We start from the raw sequence: 20862 nt of genomic DNA, 5'->3' as shown, positions 1-20862 counted from the left end.
TTCAAGCATATACAGGACTAGTGATCACAGTAACCCATTATATGTGTCATACATAGTGTATTGTGTGTCATAATTCCAGCATATACAGGACTAGCGATCACAGTAACCCATTATATGTGTCATACATAGTGTATTGTGTGTCATAATTCCAGCATATACACTACCAGTGATCACAGTAACCCATTATATGTGTCATACATAGTGTATTGTGTGTCATAATTCCAGCATAAACAGGACCAGTGATCACAGTAACCATTATATGTGTCATACATAGTGTATTGTGTGTCATCATTCCAGCATATACAAGACCAGTGATCATAGTAACCATTATATGTGTCATACATAGTGTATTGTGTGTCATAATTCCTGCATATACAGGACCAGCGATCACAGTAACCATTATATGTGTCATACATAGTGTATTGTGTGTCATAATTCCTGCATATACAGGACCAGTGATCATAGTAACCATTATATGTGTCATACATAGTGTATTGTGTGTCATAATTCCTGCATATACAGGACCAGTGATCACAATAACCCATTATATGTGTCATACATAGTGTATTGTGTGTCATAATTCCAGCATATACAAGACCAGTGATCACAGTAACCATTATATGTGTCATACATAGTGTATTGTGTGTCATAATTCCTGCATATACAGGACCAGCGATCACAGTAACCATTATATGTGTCATACATAGTGTATTGTGTGTCATTATTCCTGCATATACAGGACCAGCGATCACAGTAACCCATTATATGTGTCATTCATAGTGTATTGTGTGTAATAATTCCAGCATATACTGGACAAGTGACCACAGTAACCCATTATATGTGTCATACATAGTGTAGTGTGTGTCATAATTCCAGCATATACAGGACCAGCGATCACAGTAACCCATTATATGTGTCATACATAGTGTATTGTGTGTCTTAATTCCAGCATATACAGGACCAGTGATCACAGTAACCCATTATATATGTCATACATAGTGTATTGTGTGTCTTAATTCCAGCATATACAGGACCAGTGATCACAGTAACCCATTATATGTGTCATACATAGTGTATTGTGTGTCATAATTCCAGCATATACAGGACCAGCGATCACAGTAACCCATTATATGTGTCATACATAGTGTGTTGTGTGTCATAATTCCAGCATATACAGGACCAGTGATCACAGTAAACCATTATATGTGTCATACATAGTGTATTGTGTGTCATAATTCCAGCAAATACAGGACCAGTGATCACAGTAACCCATTATATGTGTCATACATAGCGTATTGTGTGTAATAATTCCAGCATATACAGGACCAGCGATCACAGTAACCCTTTATATGTGTCATAATTCAAGCATATACAGGACCAGTGATCACAGTAACCGATTATATGTGTCATACATAGTGTATTGTGTGTCATAATTCCAGCATATACAGGACTAGCGATCACAGTAACCCATTATATGTGTCATACATAGTGTATTGTGTGTCATATATCCAGCATATACAGGACCAGCGATCACAGTAACCCATTATATGTGTCATACATAGTGTATTGTGTGTCATAATTCCAGCATTTACAGGACCAGTGATCACAGTAACCCATTATATGTGTCATACATAGTGTATTGTGTGTAATAATTACAGCATATGCAGGACCAGCGATCACAGTAACCCATTATATGTGTCATACATATTGTAGTGTGTGTCATAATTCCAGCATATACAAGACCAGTGATCACAGTAACCATTATATGTGTCATACAGAGTGTATTGTGTGTCATAATTCCAGCATATACAGGACCAGCGATCACAGTAACCATTATATGTGTCATACATAGTGTATTGTGTGTCATAATTCCAGCATATACAGGACCAGCGATCACAGTAACCATTATATGTATCATACATAGTGTATTGTGTGTCATAATTCCAGCATATACAGGACCAGCGATCACAGTAACCATTATATGTGTCATACATAGTGTATTGTGTGACATAATTCCAGCATATACAGGACCAGCGATCACAGTAACCATTATATGTGTCATACATAGTGTATTGTGTGACATAATTCCAGCATATACAGGACCAGTGATCACAGTAACCCATTATATGTGTCATACATAGTGTATTGTGTGTCATATATCCAGCATATACGGGACCAGTGATCACAGTAAGCCATTATATGTGTCATACATAGTGTATTGTGTGTCATAATTTCAGCATATACGGGACCAGTGATCACAGTAATCCATTATATGTGTCATACATAGTGTATTGTGTGTCTTAATTCCAGCATATACAGGACCAGTGATCACAGTAACCCATTATATGTGTCATACATAGTGTATTGTGTGTCATAATTCCAGCATATACAGGACCAGCGATCACAGTAACCCATTATATGTGTCATACATAGTGTATTGTGTGTCATAATTCCAGCATATACAGGACCAGCGATCACAGTAACCCATTATATGTGTCATACATAGTGTATTGTGTGTCATAATTCCAGCATATACTGGACCAGTGATCACAGTAACCCATTATATGTGTCATACATAGTGTATTGTGTGTCATAATTCCAGCATATACAGGATCAGTGATCACAGTTACCCATTATATGTGTCATACATAGTGTATTGTGTGTCATAATTCCAGCATATACAGGACCAGTGATCACAGTAACCCATTATATGTGTCATACATAGTGTATTGTGTGTCATAATTCCAGCATATACAGGACCAGTGGTCACAGTAACCCATTATATGTGTCATACATAGTGTATTGTGTGTCATAATTCCAGCATATACAGGACCAGCGATCACAGTAACCCATTATATGTGTCATACATAGTGTATTGTGTGTCATAATTCCAGCATATACAGGACCAGCGATCACAGTAACCCATTATATGTGTCATACATAGTGTATTGTGTGTCATAATTCCAGCATATACTGGACCAGTGATCACAGTAACCCATTATATGTGTCATACATAGTGTATTGTGTGTCATAATTCCAGCATATACAGGATCAGTGATCACAGTTACCCATTATATGTGTCATACATAGTGTATTGTGTGTCATAATTCCAGCATATACAGGACCAGTGATCACAGTAACCCATTATATGTGTCATACATAGTGTATTGTGTGTCATAATTCCAGCATATACAGGACCAGTGGTCACAGTAACCCATTATATGTGTCATACATAGTGTATTGTGTGTCATAATTCCAGCATATACAGGACCAGCGATCACAGTAACCCATTATATGTGTCATACATAGTGTATTGTGTGTCATAATTCCAGCATATACAGGACCAGCGATCACAGTAACCCATTATATGTGTCATACATAGTGTATTGTGTGACATAATTCCAGCATATACAGGACCAGCGTTCACAGTAATCCATTATATGTGTCATACATAGAGTATTGTGTGTCATAATTCCAGCATATACAGGACCAGTGATCACAGTAACCATTATATGTGTCATACATAGTGTATTGTGTGTCATAATTCCAGCATATTCAGGACCAGTGATCACAGTAACCAATTATATGTGTCATACATAGTGTATTGTGTCATAATTCCAGCATATACAGGACCAGTGATCACATTAATCCATTATATGTGTCATACATAGTGTATTGTGTGTCATAATCCCAGCATATACAGGAGCAGTGATCACAGCAACCCAATATATGTGTCATACATAGTGTATTCTGTGTAATAATTCCTGCATATACAGGACCAGCGATCACAGTATCCCATTATATGTGTCATACATAGTGTATTGTGTGTCATAATTCCAGCATATACAGGACTAGCGATCACAGTAACCCATTATATGTGTCATACATAGTGTATTGTGTGTCATAATTCCAGCATATACACTACCAGTGATCACAGTAACCCATTATATGTGTCATACATAGTGTATTGTGTGTCATAATTCCAGCATAAACAGGACCAGTGATCACAGTAACCCATTATATGTGTCATACATAGTGTATTGTGTGACATATTTCCAGCATATACAAGACCAGTGATCACAGTAACCATTATATGTGTCATACATAGTGTATTGTGTGTCATAATTCCTGCATATACAGGACCAGCGATCACAGTAACCCATTATATGTGTCATACATAGTGTTTTGTGTGTCATAATTTCAGCATATGCAGGACCAGCGATCACAGTATCTCATTATATGTGTCATACATAGTGTATTGTGTGTAATAATTCCAGCATATACTGGACAAGTGACCACAGTAACCCATTATATGTGTCAAACATGGTGTATTGTGTGTCACATTTCCAGCATATACAGAATAAAGTGATCACAGTAACCCATTATATATGTCATACATAGTGTATTGTGTGTCTTAATTCCAGCATATACAGGACCAGTGATCACAGTAACCCATTATATGTGTCATACATAGTGTATTGTGTGTCATAATTCCAGCATATACAGGACCAGCGATCACAGTAACCCATTATATGTGTCATACATAGTGTATTGTGTGTCATAATTCCAGCATATACAGGACCAGTGATCACAGTAAACCATTATATGTGTCATACATAGTGTATTGTGTGTCATAATTCCAGCAAATACAGGACCAGTGATCACAGTAACCCATTATATGTGTCATACATAGTGTATTGTGTGTCATAATTCCTGCATATACAGGACCAGCGATCACAGTAACCCATTATATGTGTCATACATAGTGTTTTGTGTGTCATAATTTCAGCATATGCAGGACCAGCGATCACAGTATCTCATTATATGTGTCATACATAGTTTATTGTGTGTAATAATTCCAGCATATACTGGACAAGTGACCACAGTAACCCATTATATGTGTCAAACATGGTGTATTGTGTGTCACATTTCCAGCATATACAGAATAAAGTGATCACAGTAACCCATTATATATGTCATACATAGTGTATTGTGTGTCTTAATTCCAGCATATACAGGACCAGTGATCACAGTAACCCATTATATGTGTCATACATAGTGTATTGTGTGTCATAATTCCAGCATATACAGGACCAGCGATCACAGTAACCCATTATATGTGTCATACATAGTGTATTGTGTGTCATAATTCCAGCATATACAGGACCAGCGATCACAGTAACCCATTATATGTGTCATACATAGTGTATTGTGTGTCATAATTCCAGCATATACAGGACCAGCGATCACAGTAACCCATTATATGTGTCATACATAGTGTATTGTGTGTCATAATTCCAGCATATACAGGACCAGTGATCACAGTAAACCATTATATGTGTCATACATAGTGTATTGTGTGTCATAATTCCAGCAAATACAGGACCAGTGATCACAGTAACCCATTATATGTGTCATACATAGTGTATTGTGTGTAATAATTCCAGCATATACAGGACCAGCGATCACAGTAACCCATTATATGTGTCATAATTCAAGCATATACAGGACCAGTGATCACAGTAACCAATTATATGTGTCATACATAGTGTATTGTGTGTCATAATTCCAGCATATACAGGACTAGCGATCACAGTAACCCATTATATGTGTCATACATAGTGTATTGTGTGTCATATATCCAGCATATACAGGACCAGCGATCACAGTAACCCATTATATGTGTCATACATAGTGTATTGTGTGTCATAATTCCAGCATGTACAGGACCAGTGATCACAGTAACCCATTATATGTGTCATACATAGTGTATTGTGTGTAATAATTAAAGCACATGCAGGACCAGCGATCACAGTAACCCATTATATGTGTCATACATAGTGTATTGTGTGTCATAATTCCAGCATGTACAGGACCAGCGATCACAGAAACCCATTATATGTGTCATACATATTGTAGTGTGTGTCATAATTCCAGCATATACAAGACCAGTGATCACAGTAACCATTATATGTGTCATACAGAGTGTATTGTGTGTCATAATTCCAGCATATACAGGACCAGCGATCACAGTAACCATTATATGTGTCATACATAGTGTATTGTGTGTCATAATTCCAGCATATACAGGACCAGCGATCACAGTAACCATTTTATGTGTCATACAGAGTGTATTGTGTGTCATAATTCCAGCATATACAGGACCAGCGATCACAGTAACCATTATATGTGTCATACATAGTGTATTGTGTGACATAATTCCAGCATATACAGGACCAGCGATCACAGTAACCATTATATGTGTCATACATAGTGTATTGTGTGACATAATTCCAGCATATACAGGACCAGTGATCACAGTAACCCATTATATGTGTCATACACAGTGTATTGTGTGTCATATTTCCAGCATATACAGGACCAGTGATCACAGTAAGCCATTATATGTGTCATACATAGTGTATTGTGTGTCATAATTTCAGCATATACGGGACCAGTGATCACAGTAATCCATTATATGTGTCATACATAGTGTATTGTGTGTCATAATTCCAGCATATACAGGACCAGTGATCACAGTCACCATTATATGTGTCATACATAGTGTATTGTGTGTCATAATTCCAGCATACACAGGACCAGTGATCACAGTAACCCATTATATGTGTCATACATAGTGTATTGTGTGTCATAATTCCAGCATATACAGGACCAGTAACCACAGTATCCCATTATATGTGTTATACATAGTGTATTCTGTGGCATAATTCCAGCATATACAGGACCAGTGATCACTGTAACCCATTATATGTGTCATACACAGTGTATTGTGTGTAATAATTCCAGCATATACAGGGCCAGTGATCACAGTAACCCATTATATGTGTCATACATAGTGTATTGTGTGTCATAATTCCAGCATATACGGGACCAGTGATCACAGTCACCATTATATGTGTCATACATAGTGTATTGTGTGTCATAATTCCAGCATATACAGGACCAGCGATCACAGTAACCCATTATATGTGTCATACATAGTGTATTGTGTGTCATAATTCCAGCATATACAGGACCAGCGATCACAGTAACCCATTATATGTGTCATACATAGTGTATTGTGTGTCATAATTCCAGCATATACAGGACAAATGATCACAGTAACCCATTACATGAGTCATACATAGTGTATTGTGTGTCATAATTCCAGCATATACAGGATCAGCGATCACAGTAACCCATTATATGTGTCATACATAGTGTATTGTGTGTCATAATTCCAGCATATACTGGACCAGTGATCACAGTAACCCATTATATGAGTCATACATAGTGTATTGTGTGTCATAATTCCAGCATATACAGGACCAGTAACCACAGTATCCCATTATATGTGTTATACATAGTGTATTCTGTGGCATAATTCCAGCATATACAGGACCAGTGATCACTGTAACCCATTATATGTGTCATACACAGTGTATTGTGTGTAATAATTCCAGCATATACAGGGCCAGTGATCACAGTAACCCATTATATGTGTCATACATAGTGTATTGTGTGTCATAATTCCAGCATATACGGGACCAGTGATCACAGTCACCATTATATGTGTCATACATAGTGTATTGTGTGTCATAATTCCAGCATATACAGGACCAGCGATCACAGTAACCCATTATATGTGTCATACATAGTGTATTGTGTGTCATAATTCCAGCATATACAGGACCAGCGATCACAGTAACCCATTATATGTGTCATACATAGTGTATTGTGTGTCATAATTCCAGCATATACAGGACAAATGATCACAGTAACCCATTACATGAGTCATACATAGTGTATTGTGTGTCATAATTCCAGCATATACAGGATCAGCGATCACAGTAACCCATTATATGTGTCATACATAGTGTATTGTGTGTCATAATTCCAGCATATACTGGACCAGTGATCACAGTAACCCATTATATGAGTCATACATAGTGTATTGTGTGTCATAATTCCAGTATATTCAAGACCAGCGATCACAGTAACCCATTATATGTGTCATACATAGTGTATTGGGTGTAATACCAGCATATACAGGACCAGTGACCACAGTAACCATTATATGTGTCATACATAGTGTATTGTTTGTAATAATTCCAGCATATACAGGACCAGTGATCACAGTAACCCATTATATGTGTCATACATAGTGTATTGTGTGTCATAATTCAAGCATATACAGGACCAGTGATCACAGTAACCCATTATATGTGTCATACATAGTGTATTGTGTGTCATAAATCCAGCATATACTGGACCAACAATCACAGTAAGCCATTATATGTGTCATACATAGTGTATTGTGTGTCATATATCCAGCATATACAGGACCAGTGATCACAGTAACCCATTATATGTGTCATACATAGTGTATTGTGTGTCATAATTCCAGCATATACAGGACCAGCGATCACAGTAAGCCATTATATGTGCCATACATAGTGTATTGTGTGTAATAATTCCAGCATATACAGGGCCAGTGATCACAGTAACCCATTATATGTGTCATACATAGTGTATTGTGTGTCATAATTCCAGCATATACGGGACCAGTGATCACAGTAAGCCATTATATGTGTCATACATAGTGTATTGTGTGTCATAATTTCAGCATATACGGGACCAGTGATCACAGTAACCCATTATATGTGTCATACATAGTGTATTGTGTGTCATAATTCCAGCATATATGGGACCAGTGATCACAGTCACCATTATATGTGTCATACATAGTGTATTGTGTGTCATAATTCCAGCATACACAGGACCAGTGAACACAGTAACCCATTATATGTGTCATACATAGTGTATTGTGTGTCATAATTCCAGCATATACAGGACCAGTAACCACAGTATCCCATTATATGTGTTATACATAGTGTATTGTGTGTCATAATTCCAGCATATACAGGACCAGTGATCACAGTTACCCATTATATGTGTCATACATAGTGTATTGTGTGTCATAATTCCAGCATATACAGGACCAGTGATCACAGTCACCATTATATGTGTCATACATAGTGTATTGTGTGTCATAATTCCAGCATATACAGGACCAGTGATCACAGTAACCCATTTTATGTGTCATACATAGTGTATTGTGTGTCATAATTCCAGCATATACAGGACCAGCGATCACAGTAACCCATTATATGTGTCATACATAGTGTATTGTGTGTCATAATTCCAGCATATACAGGACCAGTGATCACAGTAAACCATTATATGTGTCATACATAGTGTATTGTGTGTCATAATTCCAGCAAATACAGGACCAGTGATCACAGTAACCCATTATATGTGTCATACATAGTGTATTGTGTGTAATAATTCCAGCATATACAGGACCAGCGATCACAGTAACCCATTATATCTGTCATAATTCAAGCATATACAGGACCAGTGATCACAGTAACCGATTATATGTGTCATACATAGTGTATTGTGTGTCATAATTCCAGCATATACAGGACTAGCGATCACAGTAACCCATTATATGTGTCATACATAGTGTATTGTGTGTCATATATCCAGCATATACAGGACCAGCGATCACAGTAACCCATTATATGTGTCATACATAGTGTATTGTGTGTCATAATTCCAGCATGTACAGGACCAGTGATCACAGTAACCCATTATATGTGTCATACATAGTGTATTGTGTGTAATAATTACAGCATATGCAGGACCAGCGATCACAGTAACCCATTATATGTGTCATACATAGTGTATTGTGTGTAATAATTACAGCATATGCAGGACCAGCGATCACAGTAACCCATTATATGTGTCATACAGAGTGTATTGTGTGTCATAATTCCAGCATATACTGGACCAGCGATCACAGTAACCATTATATGTGTCATACATAGTGTATTGTGTGTCATAATTCCAGCATATACAGGACCAGCGATCACAGTAACCATTATATGTGTCATACATAGTGTATTGTGTGACATAATTCCAGCATATACAGGACCAGCGATCACAGTAACCATTATATGTGTCATACATAGTGTATTGTGTATCATATTTCCAGCATATAGGGGACCAGTGATCACAGTAAGCCATTATATGTGTCATACATAGTGTATTGTGTGTCATAATTTCAGCATATACGGGACCAGTGATCACAGTAATCCATTATATGTGTCATACATAGTGTATTGTGTGTCATAATTCCAGCATATACAGGACCAGTGATCACAGTCACCATTATATGTGTCATACATAGTGTATTGTGTGTCATAATTCCAGCATACACAGGACCAGTGATCACAGTAACCCATTATATGTGTCATACATAGTGTATTGTGTGTCATAATTCGAGCATATACAGGACCAGTAACCACAGTATCCCATTATATGTGTCATACATAGTGTATTGTGTGTCATAATTCCAGCATATACAGGACCAGTGATCACAGTAACCATTATATGTGTCATACATAGTGTATTGTGTGTCATAATTCCAGAATATACAGGACCAGTGATCTCAGTTACCCATTATATGTGTCATACATAGTGTATTGTGTGTCATAATTCCAGCATATACAGGACCAGTGATCACAGTCACCATTATATGTGTCATACATAGTGTATTGTGTGTCATAATTCCAGCATATACAGGACCAGTGATCACAGTAACCCATTTTATGTGTCATACATAGTGTATTGTGTGTCATAATTACAGCATATACAGGACCAGCGATCACAGTAACCAATTATATGTGTCATACATAGTGTATTGTGTGTCATAATTCCAGCATATACAGGACCAGTGATCACAGTAAACCATTATATGTGTCATACATAGTGTATTGTGTGTCATAATTCCAGCAAATACAGGACCAGTGATCACAGTAACCCATTATATGTGTCATACATAGTGTATTGTGTGTAATAATTCCAGCATATACAGGACCAGCGATCACAGTAACCCATTATATGTGTCATACATAGTGTATTGTGTGACATAATTCCAGCATATACAGGACTAGCGATCACAGTAACCCATTATATGTGTCATACATAGTGTATTGTGTGTCATATATCCAGCATATACAGGACCAGCGATCACAGTAACCCATTATATGTGTCATACATAGTGTATTGTGTGTCATAATTCCAGCATGTACAGGACCAGTGATCACAGTAACCCATTATATGTGTCATACATAGTGTATTGTGTGTAATAATTACAGCATATGCAGGACCAGCGATCACAGTAACCAATTATATGTGTCATACATAGTGTATTGTGTGTCATAATTCCAGCATGTACAGGACCAGCGATCACAGAAACCCATTATATGTGTCATACATAGTGTATTGTGTGTCATAATTTCAGCATATACAGGACCAGAGATCACAGTCACCATTATATGTGTCATACATAGTGTATTGTGTGTCATAATTCCAGCATACACAGGACCAGTGATCACAGTAACCCATTATATGTGTCATACATAGTGTTTTGTATGTCATAATTCCAGCATATACAGGACCAGCGATCACAGTAACCCATTATATGTGTCATAAATAGTGTATTGTGTGTCATAATTCCAGCATATACAGGACCAGTAACCACAGTATCCCATTATATGTGTTATACATAGTGTATTGTTTGTAATAATTCCAGCATATACAGGACCAGTGATCACAGTAACCCATTATATGTGTCATACATAGTGTATTGTGTGTCATAATTCCAGCATACACAGGACCAGTGATCACAGTAACCCATTATATGTGTCATACATAGTGTATTGTGTGTCATAATTCCAGCATATACAGGACCAGTAACCACAGTATCCCATTATATGTGTTATACATAGTGTATTGTGTGTCATAATTCCAGCATATACAGGACCAGTGATCACAGTTACCCATTATATGTGTCATACATAGTGTATTGTGTGTCATAATTCCAGCATATACAGGACCAGTGATCACAGTCACCATTATATGTGTCATACATAGTGTATTGTGTGTCATAATTCCAGCATATACAGGACCAGCGATCACAGTAACCCATTATATGTGTCATACATAGTGTATTGTGTGTCATAATTCCAGCATATACAGGACCAGCGATCACAGTAACCCATTATATGTGTCATACATAGTGTATTGTGTGTCATAATTCCAGCATATACAGGACAAATGATCACAGTAACCCATTACATGAGTCATACATAGTGTATTGTGTGTCATAATTCCAGCATATACAGGATCAGCGATCACAGTAACTCATTATATGTGTCATACATAGTGTATTGTGTGTCATAATTCCAGCATATACTGGACCAGTGATCACAGTAACCCATTATATGAGTCATACATAGTGTATTGTGTGTCATAATTCCAGTATATACAAGACCAGCGATCACAGTAACCCATTATATGTGTCATACATAGTGTATTGGATGTAATACCAGCATATACAGGACCAGTGACCACAGTAACCATTATATGTGTCATACATAGTGTATTGTTTGTAATAATTCCAGCATAAACAGGACCAGTGATCACAGTAACCCATTATATGTGTCATACATAGTGTATTGTGTGTCATAATTCCAGCATATACAGGACCAGTGATCACAGTAACCCATTATATGTGTCATACATAGTGTATTGTGTGTCATAATTCCAGCATATACAGGACCAGTGATCACAGTAACCCATTATATGTGTCATACATAGTGTATTGTGTGTCATATATCCAGCATATACAGGACCAGCGATCACAGTAACCCATTATATGTGTCATACATAGTGTATTGTGTGTCATAATTCCAGCATATACTGGACCAGTGATCACAGTAACCCATTATATGAGTCATACATAGTGTATTGTGTGTCATAATTCCAGTATATACAAGACCAGCGATCACAGTAACCCATTATATGTGTCATACATAGTGTATTGGGTGTAATACCAGCATATACAGGACCAGTGACCACAGTAACCATTATATGTGTCATACATAGTGTATTGTTTGTAATAATTCCAGCATATACAGGACCAGTGATCACAGTAACCCATTATATGTGTCATACATAGTGTATTGTGTGTCATAATTCCAGCATATACAGGACCAGTGATCACAGTAACCCATTATATGTGTCATACATAGTGTATTGTGTGTCATAATTCCAGCATATACAGGACCAGTGATCACAGTAACCCATTATATGTGTCATACATAGTGTATTGTGTGTCATAATTACAGCATATGCAGGACCAGCGATCACAGTAACCCATTATATGTGTCATACATAGTGTATTGTGTGTCATAATTCCAGCATATACAGGACCAGCGATCACAGAAACCCATTATATGTGTCATACATATTGTATTGTGTGTCATAATTCCAGCATATACAGGACCAGCGATCACAGTAACCCATTATATGTGTCATACATAGTGTATTGTGTGTCATAATTCCAGCATATACAGGACCAGTGATCACAGTAACCATTATATGTGTCATACAGAGTGTATTGTGTGTCATAATTCCAGCATATACTGGACCAGCGATCACAGTAACCATTATATGTGTCATACATAGTGTATTGTGTGTCATAATTCCAGCATATACAGGACCAGCGATCACAGTAACCATTATATGTGTCATACATAGTGTATTGTGTGACATAATTCCAGCATATACAGGACCAGCGATCACAGTAACCATTATATGTGTCATACATAGTGTATTGTGTGACATAATTCCAGCATATACAGGACCAGTGATCACAGTAACCCATTATATGTGTCATACACAGTGTATTGTGTGTCATATTTCCAGCACATACGGGACCAGTGATCACAGTAAGCCATTATATGTGTCATACATAGTGTATTGTGTGTCATAATTTCAGCATATACGGGACCAGTGATCACAGTAATCCATTATATGTGTCATACATAGTGTATTGTGTGTCATAATTTCAGCATATACGGGACCAGTGATCACAGTAACCCATTATATGTGTCATACATAGTGTATTGTGTGTCATAATTCCAGCATATACAGGACCAGTGATCACAGTAACCCATTATATGTGTCATACATAGTGTATTGTGTGTCATAATTCCAGCATATACAGGACCAGTGATCTCAGTTACCCATTATATGTGTCATACATAGTGTATTGTGTGTCATAATTCCAGCATATACAGGACCAGTGATCACAGTCACCATTATATGTGTCATACATAGTGTATTGTGTGTCATAATTCCAGCATATACAGGACCAGTGATCACAGTCACCATTATATGTGTCATACATAGTGTATTGTGTGTCATAATTCCAGCATATACAGGACCAGTGATCACAGTAACCCATTTTATGTGTCATACATAGTGTATTGTGTGTCATAATTACAGCATATACAGGACCAGCGATCACAGTAACCCATTATATGTGTCATACATAGTGTATTGTGTGTCATAATTCCAGCATATACAGGACCAGTGATCACAGTAACCCATTATATGTGTCATACATAGTGTATTGTGTGTAATAATTCCAGCATATACAGGACCAGCGATCACAGTAACCCATTATATGTGTCATACATAGTGTATTGTGTGACATAATTCCAGCATATACAGGACTAGCGATCACAGTAACCCATTATATGTGTCATATATAGTGTATTGTGTGTCATATATCCAGCATATACAGGACCAGCGATCACAGTAACCCATTATATGTGTCATACATAGTGTATTGTGTGTCATAATTCCAGCATGTACAGGACCAGTGATCACAGTAACCCATTATATGTGTCATACATAGTGTATTGTGTGTAATAATTACAGCATATGCAGGACCAGCGATCACAGTAACCAATTATATGTGTCATACATAGTGTATTGTGTGTCATAATTCCAGCATGTACAGGACCAGCGATCACAGAAACCCATTATATGTGTCATACATAGTGTATTGTGTGTCATAATTTCAGCATATACAGGACCAGAGATCACAGTCACCATTATATGTGTCATACATAGTGTATTGTGTGTCATAATTCCAGCATACACAGGACCAGTGATCACAGTAACCCATTATATGTGTCATACATAGTGTATTGTGTGTCATAATTCCAGCATATACAGGACCAGCGATCACAGTAACCCATTATATGTGTCATACATAGTGTATTGTGTGTCATAATTCCAGCATATTCAAGACAAGTGATCACAGTAACCCATTATATGTGTCATACATAGTGTTTTGTATGTCATAATTCCAGCATATACAGGACCAGCGATCACAGTAACCCATTATATGTGTCATAAATAGTGTATTGTGTGTCATAATTCCAGCATATACAGGACCAGTAACCACAGTATCCCATTATATGTGTCATACATAGTGTAGTGTGTGTCATAATTCCAGCATATACAGGACCAGTGATCACAGTAACCCATTATATGTGTCATACATAGTGTATTGTGTGTCATAATTCCAGCATACACAGGACCAGTGATCACAGTAACCCATTATATGTGTCATACATAGTGTATTGTGTGTCATAATTCCAGCATATACAGGACCAGCGATCACAGTAACCCATTATATGTGTCATACATAGTGTATTGTGTGTCATAATTCCAGCATATACAGGACCAGTAACCACAGTATCCCATTATATGTGTTATACATAGTGTATTGTGTGTCATAATTCCAGCATATACAGGACCAGTGATCACAGTTACCCATTATATGTGTCATACATAGTGTATTGTGTGTCATAATTCCAGCATATACAGGACCAGTGATCACAGTCACCATTATATGTGTCATACATAGTGTATTGTGTGTCATAATTCCAGCATATACAGGACCAGCGATCACAGTAACCCATTATATGTGTCATACATAGTGTATTGTGTGTCATAATTCCAGCATATACAGGACCAGCGATCACAGTAACCCATTATATGTGTCATACATAGTGTATTGTGTGTCATAATTCCAGCATATACAGGACAAATGATCACAGTAACCCATTACATGAGTCATACATAGTGTATTGTGTGTCATAATTCCAGCATATACAGGATCAGCGATCACAGTAACCCATTATATGTGTCATACATAGTGTATTGTGTGTCATAATTCCAGTATATACAAGACCAGCGATCACAGTAACCCATTATATGTGTCATAAATAGTGTATTGGGTGTAATACCAGCATATACAGGACCAGTGACCACAGTAACCATTATATGTGTCATACATAGTGTATTGTTTGTAATAATTCCAGCATAAACAGGACCAGTGATCACAGTAACCCATTATATGTGTCATACATAGTGTATTGTGTGTCATAATTCCAGCATATACAGGACCAGTGATCACAGTAACCCATTATATGTGTCATACATAGTGTATTGTGTGTCATATATCCAGCATATACAGGACCAGCGATCACAGTAACCCATTATATGTGTCATACATAGTGTATTGTGTGTCATAATTCCAGCATATACTGGACCAGTGATCACAGTAACCCATTATATGAGTCATACATAGTGTATTGTGTGTCATAATTCCAGTATATACAAGACCAGCGATCACAGTAACCCATTATATGTGTCATACATAGTGTATTGGGTGTAATACCAGCATATACAGGACCAGTGACCACAGTAACCATTATATGTGTCATACATAGTGTATTGTTTGTAATAATTCCAGCATATACAGGACCAGTGATCACAGTAACCCATTATATGTGTCATACATAGTGTATTGTGTGTCATAATTCCAGCATATACAGGACCAGTGATCACAGTAACCCATTATATGTGTCATACATAGTGTATTGTGTGTCATAATTCCAGCATATACAGGACCAGTGATCACAGTAACCCATTATATGTGTCATACATAGTGTATTGTGTGTCATATATCCAGCATATACAGGACCAGTGATCACAGTAACCCATTATATGTGTCATACATAGTGTATTGTTTGTCATAATTCCAGCATATACAGGACCAGCGATCACAGTAAGCCATTATATGTGTCATACATAGTGTATTGTGTGTCATAATTTCAGCATATACGGGACCAGTGATCACAGTAAGCCATTATATGTGTCATACATAGTGTATTGTGTGTCATAATTTCAGCATATACGGGACCAGTGATCACAGTAATCCATTATATGTGTCATACATAGTGTATTGTGTGTCATAATTCCAGCATATACGGGACCAGTGATCACAGTCACCATTATATGTGTCATACATAGTGTATTGTGTGTCATAATTCCAGCATACACAGGACCAGTGATCACAGTAACCCATTATATGTGTCATACATAGTGTATTGTGTGTCATAATTCCAGCATACACAGGACCAGTGATCACAGTATCCCATTATATGTGTTATACATAGTGTATTGTGTGTCATAATTCCAGCATATACAGGACCAGTGATCACAGTTACCCATTATATGTGTCATACATAGTGTATTGTGTGTCATAATTCCAGCATATACAGGACCAGTGATCACAGTAACCCATTTTATGTGTCATACATAGTGTATTGTGTGTCATAATTCCAGCATATACAGGACCAGCGATCACAGTAACCCATTATATGTGTCATACATAGTGTATTGTGTGTCATAATTCCAGCATATACAGGACCAGCGATCACAGTAACCCATTATATGTGTCATACATAGTGTATTGTGTCTCATAATTCCAGCATATACAGGACAAATGATCACAGTAACCCATTACATGAGTCATACATAGTGTATTGTGTGTCATAATTCCAGCATATACAGGACCAGCGATCACAGTAACCCATTATATGTGTCATACATAGTGTATTGTGTGTCATAATTCCAGCATATACTGGACCAGTGATCACAGTAACCCATTATATGAGTCATACATAGTGTATTGTGTGTCATAATTCCAGCATATACAGGACCAGCGATCACAGTAACCCATTATATGTGTCATACATAGTGTATTGGGTGTAATACCAGCATATACAGGACCAGTGACCACAGTAACCATTATATGTGTCATACAGAGTGTATTGTTTGTAATAATTCCAGCATATACAGGACCAGTGATCACAGTAACCCATTATATGTGTCATACATAGTGTATTGTGTGTCATAATTCCAGCATATACAGGACCAGTGATCACAGTAACCCATTATATGTGTCATACATAGTGTATTGTGTGTAATAATTCCAGCATATACAGAACCAGCGATCACAGTAACCCATTATATGTGTCATACATAGTGTATTGTGTGTCATAATTCCAGCAAATACAGGACCAGTGATCACAGTAACCCATTATATGTGTCATACATAGTGTATTGTGTGTCATATATCCAGCATATACAGGACCAGTGATCACAGTAACCCATTATATGTGTCATACATAGTGTATTGTGTGTCATAATTCCAGCATATACAGGACCAGCGATCACAGTAACCCATTATATGTGTCATACATAGTGTATTGTGTGTCATAATTCCAGCAAATACAGGACCAGTGATCACAGTAACCCATTATATGTGTCATACATAGTGTATTGTGTGTCATATATCCAGCATATACAGGACCAGTGATCACAGTAACCCATTATATGTGTCATACATAGTATATTGTGTGTCATAATTCCAGCATATACAGGACCAGTGATCACAGTAACCCATTATATGTGTCATACATAGTGTATTGTGTGTAATAATTCCAGCATATACAGAACCAGCGATCACAGTAACCCATTATATGTGTCATACATAGTGTATTGTGTGTCATAATTCCAGCAAATACAGGACCAGTGATCACAGTAACCCATTATATGTGTCATACATAGTGTATTGTGTGTCATAATTCCAGCATATACAGGACCAGCGATCACAGTAACCCATTATATGTGTCATACATAGTGTATTGTGTGTCATAATTCCAGCAAATACAGGACCAGTGATCACAGTAACCAATTATATGTGTCATACATAGTGTATTGTGTGTCATAATTCCAGCATATACAGGACTAGCGATCACAGTAACCCATTATATGTGTCATACATAGTGTATTGTGTGTCATATATCCAGCATATACAGGACCAGCGATCACAGTAACCCATTATATGTGTCATACATAGTGTATTGTGTGTCATAATTCCAGCATGTACAGGACCAGTGATCACAGTAACCCATTATATGTGTCATACATAGTGTATTGTGTGTAATAATTAAAGCACATGCAGGACCAGCGATCACAGTAACCCATTATATGTGTCATACATAGTGTATTGTGTGTCATAATTCCAGCATGTACAGGACCAGCGATCACAGAAACCCATTATATGTGTCATACATATTGTAGTGTGTGTCATAATTCCAGCATATACAAGACCAGTGATCACAGTAACCATTATATGTGTCATACAGAGTGTATTGTGTGTCATAATTCCAGCATATACAGGACCAGCGATCACAGTAACCATTATATGTGTCATACATAGTGTATTGTGTGTCATAATTCCAGCATATACAGGACCAGCGATCACAGTAACCATTTTATGTGTCATACAGAGTGTATTGTGTGTCATAATTCCAGCATATACAGGACCAGCGATCACAGTAACCATTATATGTGTCATACATAGTGTATTGTGTGACATAATTCCAGCATATACAGGACCAGCGATCACAGTAACCATTATATGTGTCATACATAGTGTATTGTGTGACATAATTCCAGCATATACAGGACCAGTGATCACAGTAACCCATTATATGTGTCATACACAGTGTATTGTGTGTCATATTTCCAGCATATACAGGACCAGTGATCACAGTAAGCCATTATATGTGTCATACATAGTGTATTGTGTGTCATAATTTCAGCATATACGGGACCAGTGATCACAGTAATCCATTATATGTGTCATACATAGTGTATTGTGTGTCATAATTCCAGCATATACAGGACCAGTGATCACAGTCACCATTATATGTGTCATACATAGTGTATTGTGTGTCATAATTCCAGCATACACAGGACCAGTGATCACAGTAACCCATTATATGTGTCATACATAGTGTATTGTGTGTCATAATTCCAGCATATACAGGACCAGTAACCACAGTATCCCATTATATGTGTTATACATAGTGTATTCTGTGGCATAATTCCAGCATATACAGGACCAGTGATCACTGTAACCCATTATATGTGTCATACACAGTGTATTGTGTGTAATAATTCCAGCATATACAGGGCCAGTGATCACAGTAACCCATTATATGTGTCATACATAGTGTATTGTGTGTCATAATTCCAGCATATACGGGACCAGTGATCACAGTCACCATTATATGTGTCATACATAGTGTATTGTGTGTCATAATTCCAGCATATACAGGACCAGCGATCACAGTAACCCATTATATGTGTCATACATAGTGTATTGTGTGTCATAATTCCAGCATATACAGGACCAGCGATCACAGTAACCCATTATATGTGTCATACATAGTGTATTGTGTGTCATAATTCCAGCATATACAGGACAAATGATCACAGTAACCCATTACATGAGTCATACATAGTGTATTGTGTGTCATAATTCCAGCATATACAGGATCAGCGATCACAGTAACCCATTATATGTGTCATACATAGTGTATTGTGTGTCATAATTCCAGCATATACTGGACCAGTGATCACAGTAACCCATTATATGAGTCATACATAGTGTATTGTGTGTCATAATTCCAGCATATACAGGACCAGTAACCACAGTATCCCATTATATGT

Source organism: Taudactylus pleione, unplaced genomic scaffold (assembly GCF_031769625.1).
Source record: "Taudactylus pleione unplaced genomic scaffold, aTauple2 ptg001444l, whole genome shotgun sequence".
NCBI lineage: Eukaryota > Metazoa > Chordata > Amphibia > Anura > Myobatrachidae > Taudactylus > Taudactylus pleione.
This window is presented reverse-complemented; position numbering follows the sequence as displayed.